Here is a 17,614-nt window from a genome sequence, read left to right on the forward strand (position 1 = left end):
GGAAAAGATGGAAAAGTTTCCAGGAGTAGCAAACTCCCTGTGTCCACTTGAAATAAGAAAACACATCAAAGATCTAGGTTATCATGCTCACTGTGTTGTACATGCCTGGGTTATCTTAAGTCCAAATGTGATTTTTCTGTCTACATATGTTTGAATGGGTCCCCTGCTCAAAACCAGAGGACAGTGTTATCTCTCCAATGGCCTCACAAATGGAAATTTTCCACAGTAGCTTTCCGACTTCATAAACTCATCATCACCAATGATGATCCATTGATTGGTAAGGATCTGTGAAGATGAGAAATAGTAAATGTTCTGGACATTGGGAAACAATATGTTTAGGAGCATAAGGCTTTGTTTTTTCTCAGTGGTGGGCCTCTAAAACCACGGGAGGGCATGAAACAGCAGGTGCCTGAACAAATAAGGGAGAAATCCAAAACCCATAGGAATTTATCAAAACGTGGGGAAATACTAGACTCATAAATCAAGGTTGCCCACTTCACAGTTTCACCAACTTCAGCCTAGCATATGTCTCCATAGGGAAGGTATGAAGAGAACGAAATATCTTTGCACAGATGTGACTAATCAGTGCAAAGAAATGTGCAACTAAGAAACACAGGACTGGCATGGGTCTAGCTCTGCAGCCTGTGAGAAAAGGAAATTTTTTTATCAGAATCTTTGTTGTGCTATTAATTAACCTTGGCTAGGGTTGGCATTGTATAGTCATTTGGGTATAGGAGAAAGGAATGCATGCATGGGTGGCTTGTGCTTTTTAATCGGTTTACTATTTTTATTGCTATGTGAGAGAACATCATGCAAAACGGAACTATGAAAATCAGGATCCAAGGGGGAAGGATCTGTTGCCTGAGACTTTGCCCAGCATAGCCCAGTACCTGGCCATAAGCCGATTGACGTCAGCTGCAATACTGGCCCTAACTCAGAGTCTGGCCAGTGGAAAAACTGTCAAATAAGCCCCAAAATTTACTTATAACTCAGCCAGAGATGTGTTCTCTGGGAAAGAGCTATTTCTCCTCTTCCTCTGCATCCCACAGAGATTATCTGAGCCCAAGAGTCCTCTTTGATGTCAGTAAGAACTTGGCAACATGATCAGTTTCATGGGGTGCAGAATAAGACAAGCAAGCAGCACAGAGGGGAGCCCCTGCCAATTATGAATATTTCTAAAACGTAAACACACACAGAGATCCAATACGCAGCATTCACATACACATTTTGCTGGCAAAAAAAAGGAGATCAATATGATATATATATCTTTGTTTCTCCCAATGCACAGATTCCATAAGAAGACATAACAGAATGCAAGATTGGAAATTAATCTATTCTACTTCACAAAGAAGGGAAAATAATTTCAGTTTTTAATAGCCAAAGTGAAGGAGTAGGATAAAAGATGCCATAAATCCATTAGGAATATATTGTTTGCCTTCATTCCTACTTAATATTTCTTCATACTATAAAATTGTGCTATATTAATGTAATGTACAGGCCAGGTTGTATCAGCATCTAATGTGGCAACCTCTCATTGTACAAGTAAGTATTCAATAAAGCTCTGACCAATTGCAGGCCATTCGGGCCAGCTTTTCATGAGACAGGGTGGTTAAGGAGCAGTGTGCGTCTCAGAGAGGATGTGACTTCTCCATCCACAGAGCCTTCCTGGATTCCACAGAAATAGCCCAACCTGAGGCTTCAACACCAGGTCTTGCTTAGTACTGACCTCAGAAGCCTTGATTTGCCAAGTTTAAATTAGGAATATCCATTCTGTTTCTCTTCCTTTCAGCTACTTCACCTCTCTCTCCATCCTACCTCTACCACAAAGAAGCAGCCACTTCCAGAGAAGAAGATAGAGTAGAAAATATAGTTTGACAATGAGGCAGGCGCAAAATTGAGGAGGGGGTTAAGTGCCAGGCAAAGAAATGCAAACTTTACTCTGGGGGAAATAATTTTCCAATGAAATAAATGAAAAGTGGCATTTTAGAAAGATTAAAAAGGAACCTGCATGAAAGACTGATTCAAAAGGAGGAGGGGCAGAGAGACTAGTTTGCAAACAATTACCCTAGACTGATGAGAGAGGCAATGAGGATCTGCAGGAGGTAAAAGTGAGAATGGAAAAGAGGACAACATTCAAAGGATGATTGTGTGAAGACTTACTGGTCTTCAGCTAACCATGTGTGGCACTTATTATACTCCTGAAGACCTAAGGCATACATAATTCTTACACCTCTATGAGGAGGGTACTGCCATTTCTCACATTTTACAGTGGAGAAAATAGAGTCACAGAAGGTACAAATGGGTTGCCAAGACCACGGAGATAGTTAACAGAAGACTAAGAGATGAAACCGGGTGCTCAGGTCCACAAATCTCTGTTCTTAGCCATACACAGTATACTGCACTTCATGATAAACAGTCATTCCAGTACTATCTTACAAGCTTTTACATTGTGGCACTATCAGCTATTTCATGAGAGACAGTGCGGAGAGGGAAAATTCTTTGATCTTCATAAAGCACGCACACACCCCTCCCCTCCTCAGTAGACCTTCCTCAGCCTTGTTGGAATGAATGCAGCCCACATGCTGGCAGAGCAAATACCCCCTTTCTTTCCCATATAGTGGGGATGCCAGTGCTTGAGGAGAATCACTGATTTTCCTGAACAGCCAATTCCTTCTCCAGTGGTTAGAAGTTAACTGACCACTTCAAAGTTACTTTTCCTGACTGTACTTTATGTGGATGAAAGGAATATCCACCAAAGGCAAGTTGGACATTTTACTTACTTGTAAGAGAGAAGAAGTAAAGCTTGTAATGTGGCAGAATCTATAGTACCAAAACCAAATCATAGGTGCTTATCCCCAAAGAATTCATTTCTATTTTAGCCCAGTACTCATATTCCTGACAGCTCAGCCACTGTCTCTATTGATTAGCCTCCATTTTATTTCACATACAAACAAGCAAACAAAAGAAAGCAACACACACACACAATCCCTTCTCTCTCTCTCTCTGTTGTGATGAGTGACTCTGAGCCCATTCTAATTTGCTGAGGATCTAGTAAGAATCCTGGTTTAGAATCACGGAAAGCCTCAACATTCATTTTGGGGGTTCTGTGATGCTGATGGATCTATAATAAATTCCATTTTTGTCTTATCTTGATTGGAATTTACTTACAACCCAAAGTACTACTTAATTCAGAATGTATTAACTTACACCAGTCTCTCTTTGCCCAGCCCAGATTTGCAAGCAGTGTCCCGCACACACCATTCTCCAGAAGGTACACAAGAATACAACCCCAGGCCCCAGAGCACTCTCAGACCAAAAAGCCCCATCCCGAGGGTAAAACATCAGAACCTGAAAACAGAGCTTTCAATAGGCAGCTGTTACTGGTTAGAGACCAAAGGGTGTGGTGTCAGCAGAGCAGAATTCATTATAAAAGAAATGAAGTCATTCTTGGTTAAAAGCATACTAGGAATGTGAATGTCAGTTCAGCCCTGGGACTCATAAAAAGCTGAGGGCCACTAACAGGAAAGAGCAGTTCAGGCTTATTGTTGCTCAAAGTACACGTGCATAACCTCTGCCCTCAAAGAGTATTTAATCCAATTGAACTGGGACTGAAGGTACTTTCAAGAGTCCTCTAGCCTTTCCCGCAGATGTCAGGCACAGCTACCTACCCTGTTGTATAAAGAAATAAGTTTTTACCTTAGTTGGCACTGAACAAGATCTTTTCCACATGGGATGAGATAAACATGGCAAATATACCTGTACATACACAGGTACTTGGCAATCAATACTCCTCACCTGTTGCAGGATGACTTTACGGTAGGTCATGGGCCCTGGAATTATCACATCCCAGCTCTATCGCCGACCTTGGACTTTGGGAAGTTACTTGACTTTTTTGATTCAGTTTCCTTATCAGTACAATGAGGATGATAGTCCTTATTTATGAATAAGCATTACTAATACTTAATGTGCTTATAGGAACTATAGAATTGTCCTGCCTTTAATTAGGAAAATCCATATGAAACACTAATGATTGATACCCAGATTCTGCTCTCCCATGTTCACTCTTCTTATTAAGAACACAGAATTTAGAGTCAGGCTCATCTTTGAGGAAACCCAAATTCCTCCACTAATAGCTAGAGGGAAAACTAAGACTTGCTGACCTTTTATTCACGTATCTATTAAAAATGGAGATGGTAATTCTTACTGGTATTTTGTCAGGATAAAATTAGGCACTATATATATTGAGATACTGAAAATTAAGTACTATATATTGGGCCCTTAGTTCATATGCTTGCAGATAATAAGCACACACCAATAGAAACTTTATTATAAATATTATTATTATTATTACAACAAAATGGCACACGTTAAAAGTAAAGGTGCAGGGTGGGCCACGGTGGCTCAGTGGCACAGTTCTCACTTGCCATGCCAGAGACCCGGGTTCGATTTCTGGTGCCTGCCCATGCAAAAACAAACAAACAAAAAAGCAAAGGTATAAAAACAAAGAGTAAATGGATGTAGATATAAAATAAGCTGGGAAATTTGCCGAAATACATTCATAACATTGCACACAGGTCCTTCAAAAATTGGGTCGAAGTTTTCTAGCAGCCACCATAAAATAGGAAACCTTGCAGTTTTTATCTAACATAATTAGATTTTAAAAATCATAACATGATTAGATAATCATTCTATATGTTAAATAAAAAACAAAACAATCACTCTTTGTTATTGAGACTTGGGAGTCATTTCTCCCCAGGGGCCTTCATGAAGTAGACTGTGTAGAGGAAAGAAGAATGAACCTGACAGCATCCGTGCAGTAGCCATTGCTATGGTAATGTCATAGCATCATGTAAAACGTGTAATTTAGTAAAACAATTTTATGGGGGTCAGAAGGTGGTGGCAACTTCACATACTCCAAGCACCTAACTTCTTTCCTGATTGCATCTGATCCATGGGAAACTTTTGATTGTATGGGAAAGTAGATGATTTCTTCATGATAACCATCACATTCTATAAGCAATCTTTCTTAAATGAGATGTCTGTTAGCCAAACTGCTGATAAATATTGAGCCATGATATTAAATAGACAGATTGAAACACAATGATAGATACATAGATAGTAGCGTCTTACATCTTGTTGAGAAGGAGAGCCCTGTAAATGTTTCCTTATTAGCTAATTCTAACACCCAACAACTAATTATCAGTAGAGAAATCTAACCTCAGTTTTCTAACTGGAGTATAAGCCTATCGCATACTATTCAAACAATCTCCAAGAGTACAAAGAACATCTGGCTAACATTATCTATAGAATAACATATCACTGACCTGACAACGCAAACTTTCTTGCCATTCTGATGCATATGGTGACAATTATTTACTGTTTGGATGGATCCAGTGAGCTGTGGTTTATAATAAAAGCTTACACTGAATTTTGAAAGGTGAACTCACTCTATTAGATGTGATTCCTACAGAGTATTGAGACAAAGTATCTGTCCAGTTGTCCTGATGGTAAAAGCAAATGTACACCTCCCATCGCACCTCCACCCTGCACCCCCATCCCCCACCCCCAAATAGAGTAGTGAGCCCTTGGAGACACAGGAGTTGCATCTAAGAGGCAAAGCTCTAAAGAGTTGTAGCAAATATACGTCTTAAAACAAGAGCAAGAAATTATTCCATTAAAATAAATATTATATTGGGGCATATTAAATTCTGTTAAGCTCAGTTCATGCTTGCTTAGCAGTATTTACCTTGGGGCTGGATGTGTTAAATCTGAGATGCAATTCAAGCCAACAATTTGAATTCTAAAATATCAGGCTTAAAATTGATGTTCTCTTTTTACAAGGCATTTTTTAAAAATTTTAATTGTCCTATAGATTTCTAATAACTTTGAACCGAAAATGTGATAAGCCTTGAGTTTTTACCTTGCTGAAAAAGAAAAAAAATGTGCCTATCAATTTGCTGTGCAATAAGGTGAGATTGTGTACATCTTTTTAATTTAGAAGAATGAGTCTAATTTCCATGAGACAATTTGAGGCACTATTTAATAGGCTTTTACCTGTCAAACAGTTCAAGGAAAAAAATTACTATTTTTGGCTTCTTCCATGCAAATAACAGGAAAGAACATTCTTAACATGTTCCTCTTTGATTCATAGCACTCCTGCATGTGTAGAGGTCCTACTTTCCTTTCTAAGGCAGAGAGGAAGGCAATGATGGTTCTGCTTCAAAACAAATAAGCAGCCCAAGAAGCCTCTAATGTGTCACCTACAGAGAACAAAGTAGTCTTTTTTCCAGCATGGAAAGGAATAATTCTGATGCCCACACACACTCTACTAAGTTCTCCAGGATGCACAGATTCATGCTGGACACAACTGCAGGTAGGAAAGAGCTAGAGATGCTTGGCCAGAAACCAGCTTTTTTTTGGCTACCTTGAAGTAAGAAGCATGGTTATTGAGGCTAAATAGATCTCTCAGCTGGGATTTCCTCAATATAAGCATATCTCTGTGTGTGTGTGTGTGTGTGTGCGTGTGTGTGTGCATGTTTGCGTGTGTGCGTGTGCGCGCGCGCGCGCGTATAGGGTGGGGGTATCAAGGGAAACTTTTTGTTATTGTTGTTTTTGTGTGTTTTGATTTGTTTTTCTTTTTTTTTTTTTGTATCTGCTTTTGTATTTGGAAGTGTGTCACAGTTGTGTAGATCATTTAACAAGCCATAAAATCCTTTCTTTGTTAAACAAAGCATTTTAGCTTTTACATAAATCTGAAGTTTTTATGGGTATTTTTGATGCCTCTGGGACAAACTGTAAGCATAGACTATGTAAGCAGCCCCAAATGTTTAGATACAGGAGCCGGCACAAAGACTCACAAGTGTTCTTTCTAAGCAAAACTTGAAATTTAGTAATGTAAGTCCAAGGGTTTTGTCCAATTCCATTTCTGCCTGTGTCCTACCTTTCCTGGAAGTTTATGACTCTAGACAATTAGGAAAAATTGACATATAATTATTTTTTTCTAAATCTCTATAATTGTGGCTATTATTATGTAAAAATCCATGATTATTTTCCAAGAAAAGGGGATAAATACACAAAGAAAAAACTGAAGAGTCTCCAGTATCATCCAGATTGGAAACGTTTAATTGCATAAGGTAAGTGAATGCCACCCAATTTTGGTAAATGACCAACTATAATAGATGGATATGAAGAAATAGGGTCTAGTCAAAAAAGCTGAATGCAAGAATGGTAAGTGTAGTGGTAGTAGATGTTTAATAAATATTTGCAGTTTCAGTTATCTAGTGCTGCTTAACAAACCACCCAAGTAACCTAGTAACTTAAAACAACAACAGCTGATTATTTTTCACAATTCTGAGGATAAGGTAGGTGGTTACACTGCTAGTCTCACCAGGAATCACTCACAAGGCTGCAGTCATCTGACAGCTCGACGGGAGCAGGGGCCCAAGGTGGATCCATCACCTGTCTGGCAGGTGGTGCTGGATGTTGGCCGGGGGACCAGTTTGCCTTCAGGTGGTCTTTTATCCCCCAGTGGACTAGTCTGGGCTTTTTCACAGCATGGTGGTACCAAGGTTCCAAGACAGCGAAGGTGAGCTGCAGGGCCTGTTGAGGCCCTGGCTCCGGAATTTGCAAGTCATCATTTCTTCTACCTTCAGGTTGAAGAAAGCAACATGTCTGACCCAGATTGAAGTGGTAGGGAAATTGATTCCACCTCTTGATAGCAAGAGCAACAACAGAACATTGCAAAGGACATGATTTATTAAGGGTCATTAGGGTAATAATCTACCACATTTCCCAATTTATTATTTGATTGAAATAGAATGCATTCTACGAAACATGGTTTTTCATTAAAAAAGTTTTCATTGTAGTAATTTAAGACGTAGGATAAAAATTTTGGTAGATGAGACTCTACCAAAGTTACGTAGAATATAATTCCCCAAAGAGCAGGGCTTTGGTTCCATTCAGAACATGGCCACTTGCTGGCACTCTGCGCATTGGCACATAGGAGGAGCTCAATGAATTTTTATTGAATGAATGAATAAAAAAAGGAATAACGATGTATGAGGCAATTATACCTTTTTAAAACTCTCAAATCAGATACACATTTGAGAGCAGCATTTAATTCTTCACCAAGAATTCACACTGGACATCTAACTTATCTGTAAGTTCCTTTATTTAGTTCCTTGCCCTTGGATATTTGATATTGAATGAATGTTTGCTCCCAGAAGAATAAAGTTATAAATACAGGATTTTTTTTTCTGAGTATGAAAAATCACTTTAAGGTGTTGAGTTCCATTAATTTATAATGATTAATTCACAAATGCTTAACATACATACTCTATTAAAAAAAAAAGAATTGAACTTTATCCATTTATCCAAGACTCCTGACTTTTTGCCACATCAGGTAAAAAATGCTTGGTGAAACAGAAAACCATAAAATCATTGTTTATTTACTTACAGGAAACAGACAAAGGAGCATTCTTTCAAAATTTACTTTTTTTTAATAGTGAAAATAAAGAGCTGTAAGTGTTAGGGATGGGATTGTTGTTCGGGATATACATGTATATATATATTGGCTACCCAGAATTGGGGCACTCTTCTGATTTTTGAGGCATCCCCAGTGTATGAAGGTTGATGTGAAAGTCCAATATTCTCTTTACCTCTGGCAGCTGAGCCATCTATCCTTGACCTCTCAAGGACTTTGCATCTTGAGGGAGTAATGCAAAAACACATGGGCAGTTGAGAAAATATTCCCATGAGTCCATCAGGGCGATGGAATTTGGCCAGGAACAGTGGTACCTGAGTCATGTCCCCTACCCAGACAGGCATGCCATCCTAAAATTAGCTCGTCCTCTGATGCCCAGACTCCTTTAGTTCCTGCCCATTATCAGAGCTTCATTCTTCAGGAATCAAGTCTGTGAACTGCCTACTATCCTTCCTGGAAATTCTTGTTTTGACTTAACTTTTCTGTTTTCTGCTGCTTTCAACCAAGAACTGGCTGATATAGAGAATCGTAATTTTGTGCTTTCTTACTTTGATTAAACCCTTCACACTGATTTTAAAGTGAATCAAATGAGTAAGCTGAATGATTACCTGAAAGCCTACCTACTAATTTTGGAATCTTGAGATCAGGAATTGATAGAATGTGATGAATTTCCTGGAGGATTAAAACAAATTTCCAGGAGTTTATTTTGAACAAAAAAGATCATTTTATGAAAAGGAGCTGATATCTCCAGATGCACTTTCAGGGACTTGGGGACCCCAAGGACTAGTGTGTCATCCTTGATGGGCCCTCTCCAATGGAAAGAGACAAAAGAAACCAATGGGATCAAAGTGTCTGCTTCATTACCCAAAGTAGAGGGCCAGCCTTTGAAAAGCAGCACACCTTATACAAAATGCAGTGCAGCCTAGCACAGGGGACAGAATCCAGATTCTGAAGCTAGAATGCTGGGCTCCAATCGGGTTCTGCCACTAACTCCCTGTGTGACCTGGAGCAAGTCACTTCACTTTCCTCATCTGTAACTCTGTCACCAAGGGTTGCATGAGAATTAAATGAGTTGATATTTGCAAAGTTCGGTGAGCTTAGCATATGGTGGTTACTATAAGTGTTCACTAACTAATTAAAATGCAAAAGTGAACCCTGTAGATCTGTATAAGATTCTATATAATTACATTTAATCTCAAAATTTGTTATAAATAACACCAAAGATCTCTCCCTACTTCATAGGCATAAAAATGTCCTCACTCACATTGGGATAGAGCATTAACTTATTAAAATTCACTCAGCCACAGTGTGGTGGGGACCTGTTATGCTCTGGGCCTGGGAGACACATTCAGAGCCACCGTCTTTATGGAAATTTCTCTTAGAATAATATAAGGGGACTTGCCTTCAAAGGGTTGAGATTGTGAAAAACCATAAACAAAAAATCTATTCCTTTCTACCTGTCTAAAGCGGGGGTCAGAAAACTTTTTTCTGCAAAGGCACAGAAAGTAAGTATTGTCAGGTTTGCAGATGATAAGGCCTCTCTCAGTGACAGTGACCATTGGTGTGTGGTGTGTTCCAATAAAGCCTTATTCCAAAACAGGTGACGGTGTACATGTGGCCCCTGGCTCTAATTTGACAGTCTTTATATGTTTATGATTCCTTTCCCCTTAAAGGAGTTAAGACCCGAATACCAGGGGAAGAAAATCAACCATCATCTTCATTTATGGGCATTCTTGTGCATGAACCTTAGACAATGACTTACAGCAGCTACAGCAACAGAGAAAAGGATGAAGAAGCAGAAAACTTTGGACACCCTTTCAAACTTATACACTACCTGCCGAAAGGGGGAATCTTCACATTCTGAGATGCACATTTCAATATGTTTTTAGGCATGATTAATTCCTTTAGTATTCATTGTAAGAACATTGATCATGATTAATTAATTTGGTATGAATGTGGATATAGCATTTAATTTCTCCCAGATTTAAGAGGTGTCTATTTCAATGAATAATTGAACAAAATCGAGTTACAGAAGGAAGAGCATGGAAAGTTTACAATGCCAGCCATGAAGTTCAAGATGAAACAGTATAATATAAAACTGCTTCAACACTATATGAATCAGCGATGGGTTCAGTAGGATATAAATAAAGTATATGGGTTCTTAGTAATGCCTTTAAAGGAATGAATATTTGTAGGGGTGTAAGAAATTCCAGAGGTAGGAGACAGCACATCTCAGGTTTAGGTGAGATCATAACTCATCCTCTACTCCTTACCCCTGATCTACTTTCCAGAAGATCTGTCAGGGTGACATTTCTCAATCACAGCAGAGAAAAATAGTTGACTGAAACTACTGATGTCTGAAATTGCTTCTTTATAATGCTTTATTTTACAAAGTCAAAACAACAGTTTGTCATCCTCCTTTTCCCAGTCTAATATGCATACATTAGTGTCTTGGCAGAGTACCAATTAGTGGAAAAAAGAATATCATTAAATGATCAAGACCTTCTGTCCCGAGTGCCAAATCAACGTTTCAGTTTAAGAATAGTGTCCCTTTTCTCTAGGTAACCCCACTGATTATATCTGGAATTACTAGTTCATTTCTTTCCATTTTCTGCTACTGAAGTTCACATTTTAAGGCCGGGTCTAATGAGAAGTTTAAAAAAGGAAAAAGGAAAGACCTGGCTTATTAAACAGGTAAAACAAGTATAACCAAGTAAACCAATTGCCCTTCCTTTCTTCCTTCTACCCCCCTTCCTTCCCTTCCACTCCCACTTCTATCCCTCCCTCCCTTCCTTCCTTCCTTCATTCCTCCCCCATCCCTCCCTCCCTTTCTCTCTCCCTCCTTCCCGTCCTTCCTTCTTTCCTTCTTTCCTTCCTTCCTTCCTTCCTACCTTTTAAAATATTTTTTCAACCTGCCTTGCTTGCAAAACAGGTTAAGTAGGATCCAGAATTTATATTCCAAGGCCTCCATGCTGATTTTGGTTATTTACCTTTTTAGTTCCCACTCAAGTCTGGCTGCTTCCTATTTCTCTAGGTCAGGTTGGTTTCTCTTATACACCCCACAGTATTTTTCTCTTGTCTCCATATGCTATCTACCATATTTGGTTGAAATATCTTTACACTTGCCTCCACATTCAGACTGTGAGTTCCTTGAGGGCAGCGTTTTACCTAATTCCTCTTTGAATCCCATCTGCTAGGACTGTGGCTAGCACAAAGAGTATCCAGACACGTGTAATTAACATATGCTTTTTTTGAGAATTTACATCCCGGGCACTGCAATATCATTCTGGCTAAACTTCTTACCATTAATCTTTTATTTACACTGATTGCCTCACCTCTGTGTTTTTTTAATAATACAGAATAAAAGAATCTCCCTTAAATATCATTTTTACCATATTAATTTTAAGTTCAACACCTCTCAACAGTTTGATATTACATATTATTAGAAAGCTTAGATTCTTCAGCCGTTTATTACATATCATTTAGCCTTACCAAAGTCATTTGTCTTTTTCTCTGGAAGAAAGGATTAATTGTCAACTTTTGCACTCCAGCTTTCTCTTCCATCTCTTAGTTAATCTTGCAAAAGAAGCAAAGTAAAACAAAACTCAAAATCACAGCAAATCACCACCACCAAGAATGATGAAACTGTTCAAAATTTTATTTTCTGGGATTCTAGCCTCATTTACTTTTCAACTAATTTAAATAATTCCTTAAAGTGCCCTTCTCAGCTCTTGTTTGCTATCCTTGTTCTTATATACATTGCAAAAGTGCATCTTTTCCTTCATTATGTCTATTATATATCCTTTAATAGAGGTACAAACAGAAAACTTGTTTTTCTTGTTTTTACTTTCTTGTTATTGGCTTTGGCAGCTTGGGAGGAAACATCTTTTCTCTATTCTTCATCTTGTGGTTTGGGTGGGATTGGTTCCATTCCCAGTTCCAGATGTGGCCCCAATAGACCCATTTACCCTGGCCAAGAGATTGACTCAAGGATGGGAATGTAATCCTAGCAAACCAAATGACTTAACAGAAGACATTTGGTAGGATTCTAGGAAAGAGGAGTGTTCCAATTTGTTAAAATTGCCAGAATACAATATACCAGAAATAGGTTGGCTTTTCCCATGGGGATTTATTATCTATAGTTAATAGATAATAAGTTACAAATCTATAGTTCTAAAGCCATGCACATGTTCAAATTAAGGCATCAAGAGGAAAATACCTTCTCTGAAGAAAGGCTGATGGTGTTGGGGTTCCTCTGTCACATGGGAAGTCACGTGGTGGTACTGCTGACCCATTTCTCCTGGCTTCTTGTTTCAGTGGCTTTCTCTCTCAGCTCTCGTGGTCCTTGCTCATTCTCTTAGGGTGTTTCTCTCTATTATCCTCATAAAGGAGCCCAGTAAAGGGATTAAGACTCACATTGAATGGGCTGAGTCACATCTCAATTGAGCCAAAAGGTCCCACCCACAATAGGTTTTCCCCAAGGATGGAGTAAAAGAATATGGCATTTCATGGGGTAGGTAACAGCTCCAAATCAATCCAAGGAGCTCCCTCAGTCTTTTCTGAGAATTAAGATATTAGCCTCTCTTTAACATGTTGAAGATGTTAAAGTGCCATCGAGAATCGCTGGGGCGGGATTTTGGTATCTTGAGGTGAGAGGCAGAGCTGCTGCACCACAATGTGAAGCCTGAGGATAAAGATACTTCAGGAAAACACAGGACTGCAAGAAATTATGCTCTTGAGAAATGATTTCAACTGCTGGAGCAAACACCCAGTGAGGCCAACCTTTGGCCTTTTTGTTTATGTAGGACAATAAATTCCCTTTATTATTTTGGCCAGTTTCACTGGGTTTTCTGTCACTTGAAATTACAAAATTCCTTATTGATACATAGCGCATGGACTCTGATTCAGTACAGATCTGTATTTGAATCCTGATTGCACCATATAACAAACTGCAAACTCTATGCCGGCTTCCCCATCTGAAAAGTGGAGGCAATATCTACTCTGCAGATTTGATGTGACAATTAGAGATAATATCTGTAAATCTTCTGTCTCATAACAGAGATTCAACAAATGGTGGCCTTTGTTATAATTAGCAATCAATTTAGATTAACCTATAAGGCTTAGTACATTACACATTCATAGATGCTCAGTGTGATTGTTAGCAATGATTGTTGAAAAAATATATATATGTATACAATTTATGTGTGTGAGTGTGTGTGCGAGTATGTGTATATATCAGTATTTTATGCCACATTTCTGGAATGAAATATGATTCACCAGAGCTAGGAGGCGAGTAGCTATTTGCAAAGCTGGATTATAAATCTCTGTTTTAATAAACCTTTCTAGACCTACAAAGTTTTACTCCTGTTTGACAAAGATCTGTGGAGCTCTTACCAAATTGTGACAAAAGGCCATTTTTCCCCCTACTTTGATGAGCTCATACTGTTCTTGGGCTGTGTCTTGTAAATTATGGGGAATCATCATACAAATTCTTGTGAAGGAATTGGGTATGTCAGCTGATCTCTGCATCATTAATTTCCAGTGCTCATTTTACGCAAGTTATATCAGCTCCTTCCTGGATTGAGAACTGGGGGGCAGAGTGAAGGAGAGAGTGGGAGAGGGAGGAGAGGTTAATAGAAAGCTACTCTATCTTTTTTTTTTAGCCTTCATGACTACAAATAGGAATAGCAGGGAGAAAATCTTACCATGACATATAGTTCAGAAATATTTTCACTATGGAAACTAAAGATTCCTTTTAAAATCAAGACACCCAACCTTGATTTCTAGATTTTATTGGTAATACGCCAAACAAAAGCTTAATCCATTTCCAAACACTGGGAAATGTAGTCACTGCTTTCCTAGTGACAAATGCCAATGAGTGGAAAACAGTATCAGAAGTGCTAAGGGGCAGATGGTTGATTGCACAATCATCTAGAACCAGGACCTGCTGAGTATTTACCACCCTGGGCTGTGAATGAGACAAGATGCTGGGGACATAACTTCCAGGTTTATCAGATGGCATGTCAGCAAATGCAGTAACATTTTCATCACCCAGGTTGACAGTTTTGCCAAATCGGGAAATAACTTGTTTTGAGGCATGCAGATGTCTGTGTGTGTCTTGTAAACAATCTGGAGGTTGGGGGGAATTGAACAACAAAGGGCAGCTTTGCAGATCACAGCCCAAGATGATTGCATGACAGGTCTGTGCCAACTCTGCTGGAGAACAAATGAAAACAAGCCATTCCCCTTCTCTGAGGACTCTGTATTTTTAAAGGGGGATAATAAATGCAAAGCTGTGCAAAGCCTGGCTGGGGGAAATGTGAAATCCATCTCCTACCATTTGCATAACATAATCAGCAGTGTTCTGCTAATCAGGCTGGAGAAGGCCGTGGAACATGTGTTCCATTGGGAGGTCCTGGAGCAGGCCCCAAAGTGTGTGCTGCGCCTTCCTGAACTTTAGCCCCAGGTGACTGGCACAGCCTTGACACAACCCCTTCCCCAGAAATGAAAACCACTAAAACTGATAGCCCCCTGCTGCGGTTCCTCCATGAGAATGAGAACCCCACCCTAATCCTACCTCTTCCTGTCCTTTGAAAGAAGCTGACATTTGTCCATCTTTTCACTATATTCAGGGTGACATGGCTGAATAGGAGCATTTCACACCATTTCTTGCTTTGAGCCTGAATGACTCATTTTTCAGCGATGCAGCTCTGGCCATTTCAGAAGGTGTCTTGAGACGAAGGTAATTCATAACATTGTAATTTTATAGCACCAAGTGCTATATTGTATTAATGTTTCCATGGCAATGGGATACTTGACATTTTATTTAAACTATTAATCTAGAATAGCTCGCCAGCATGTAAGAGGAAAGTTGAACCCTGCTATTTCAATTCTGGAACCGATACTAAACCAATAGGTAAGGTGCATAATTAACTTTTACCATTTCAAAAATTCACAGTCACTGCGTGGGCTAAACACATCACAAAATATAACCTTACTCCAATTTTCCCCTTTGGGGCCTCCTTTTGTCACTTATTCAAATGCGATTGCAAGGGCTGGGCTTCTGACACGGGTCTTTCCCTTGCCAAGACCCTCCACACCAAACTCCTGCCACACACTCTCAACGTTAGAGCCAATTCAAATTGCGTAGGATTAAAAGACGGAAATATTCCCCATGGACATTGGGCAATTTATTTGTGAAAAAGATTTAATGAAGAATTTCAAAGCAGCCAGTGCCCTACAAAGAAAGCTCATTTGTGAATCTCTATGTTCTCTCTTCTGCCTTGAGCTTATCAGGCAGGGAGGGGGAGGGCCCAGCACCCTGCACTATTGCCAAGTGTATCACATGTGAGTTTCTCAAGATATAAATATTCCCAGGCAGCAAAGTCATTAGAACAAGCTGTTTTCAGATGGTCAGACTGTAGTCAGGGCCCTGCTGGCCAAATTGTAAGAAAGCTCAGCTTGCCTTCAGGTCTTAACATCTTCCTTCTGCTCAGATGCCTCCTCATTCTGGTTTCTCAGTCCTCATCCTGTATCTTCTTGCCATAGACATCCCAAGACAAAGCCACATCAGGGTCTCTCTTTGAAGGTTTCTGCCTGTTTCACCATGATAAAACAAACTGATCTCCGTATTCCCATCCTTCCGTATTTGACTCCCAGCTCTGAAAGATAAAAGCTGATGCAAAATTCCAGTCTCATATGACAATGGATAAAATAATAATAATAATAACATTTAGCTTCCTTGGACATTTAAACTTTATAGCAAGATACTTCTGATTTCAAATCTTCCCTTATTATCTGTGTGACCTTGGACAAGTTATTTAAAGCCCTTTTGCCTCAGGTATGTCACATGTAAATTGGAGAAAATAATTTCTTATTGTTTGATGTTTGTGTATTAAATGAGATTGTGAGTGTACTGCTTATAAATACATTTAAACTACTAGCTATTATTTGTAGCAGAGGGAACCCAATGACAAAATATCTTAATCCAAATAAATAAACTTTTAATGGAGAACTGACAGGACTCTACAATTCGTAAGACAGAATTGGTTAACAGATGCCTTTCAAGGCCCTTAAAATTGCATCAGAAAAGTGCTATCCACAATTCAGTGTAATCTCAATCAAAATCCCTGCAGTATGTTTGTATAAATTGATAAGCTGACTCCAGAATTAATATGGAAATACAAAGGACCTAGAATAATAAAAAAATCTTTAAAAAATAGTGAGCACAGTCAGAGGACTTAAATTATCTGATTTTAAGACTTAATAGAAAGTTGCAATAATCAAGACATAGTATTGGCATCCAGATCAACATATAGATCAGTGGTACAGAGCAGAGCTCTCTGAATTCAATCCACACTCTGGCAGTCATTTAATTTTCAGCAAAAATCCCAAAGCAGAACATTTTCTCAACCAATGCTGTTGGGATAATTGGATATACATATGGGAAAATGAACCTTGATTCCTATCTTACACCACAAGCAAAAATTAACTCAAGAGAGAGATTATCTAGAGGTAAAAGATTTCAGAGGAAATAGTAGAATAATTCTTCATTAGTTGGGAGTAGGCAAACTTCTAGAGGTTATATGAAGCAATATCCTTAAAAACTGATAAATTTGGCAGTATCAAATTTTAAAACTTCTCTTCTGCTTATCAAAAAACTCTGTTAATAAAATGAAGAGGTAAGCCACAGGCAATGTTCGTAAAACATGTATCTGAAAGAGCACTATTATTATTATTACTATATTAATAAAACACCAACAACTTAATAGAAAATGGGCAACATATTTGAACACTTTGCAAGGAGAGTATGCATATGGTGAATAAGCACATTAAAAGTACTGAACATCATTAGTCCAAGAAGAAAACACAAGGAAATGTCATTGGGACCTTGTGAAAGGCAATGGTTTCTTTGACTTCATACCAAAAGCATGAGCAATAAAAGAAAAAAAAATAGATAAATGGGACTTCATCAAAATTGAAAACTTTTGTGTATCAAAGGACTTTATCATGAATGTGAAAAGACAATCTATAGAATGGTGGAAAATTTGGAAATGATATATCTGAAAAGGGCTTATTAAAAGAAATATATAAAGAAATCCTACAATTCAACAACAAAAAGACAAACACCTC

General features: G+C 38.7%; 1 long non-coding RNA gene across 1 annotated transcript in view; it reads right to left on the bottom strand.

The window, feature by feature from the left end:
• The window catches only part of LOC143654855 (uncharacterized), a 30,966-nt gene extending 17,968 nt beyond the window's left edge, over positions 1-12,998 (bottom strand). The window contains exons 1-2 of the long non-coding RNA XR_013162009.1: positions 12,702-12,998; positions 11,975-12,058 (exon numbers count right to left, since the gene is read on the bottom strand). This is a non-coding gene — a long non-coding RNA (uncharacterized LOC143654855). The remainder of the gene's footprint in view (positions 1-11,974; positions 12,059-12,701) is intronic.
• Between the last annotated feature and the right edge of the window lie 4,616 nt (positions 12,999-17,614).

This window comes from Tamandua tetradactyla, chromosome 14, assembly GCF_023851605.1.
Source record: "Tamandua tetradactyla isolate mTamTet1 chromosome 14, mTamTet1.pri, whole genome shotgun sequence".
In the NCBI taxonomy this organism is placed as follows: Eukaryota; Metazoa; Chordata; class Mammalia; order Pilosa; family Myrmecophagidae; genus Tamandua; species Tamandua tetradactyla.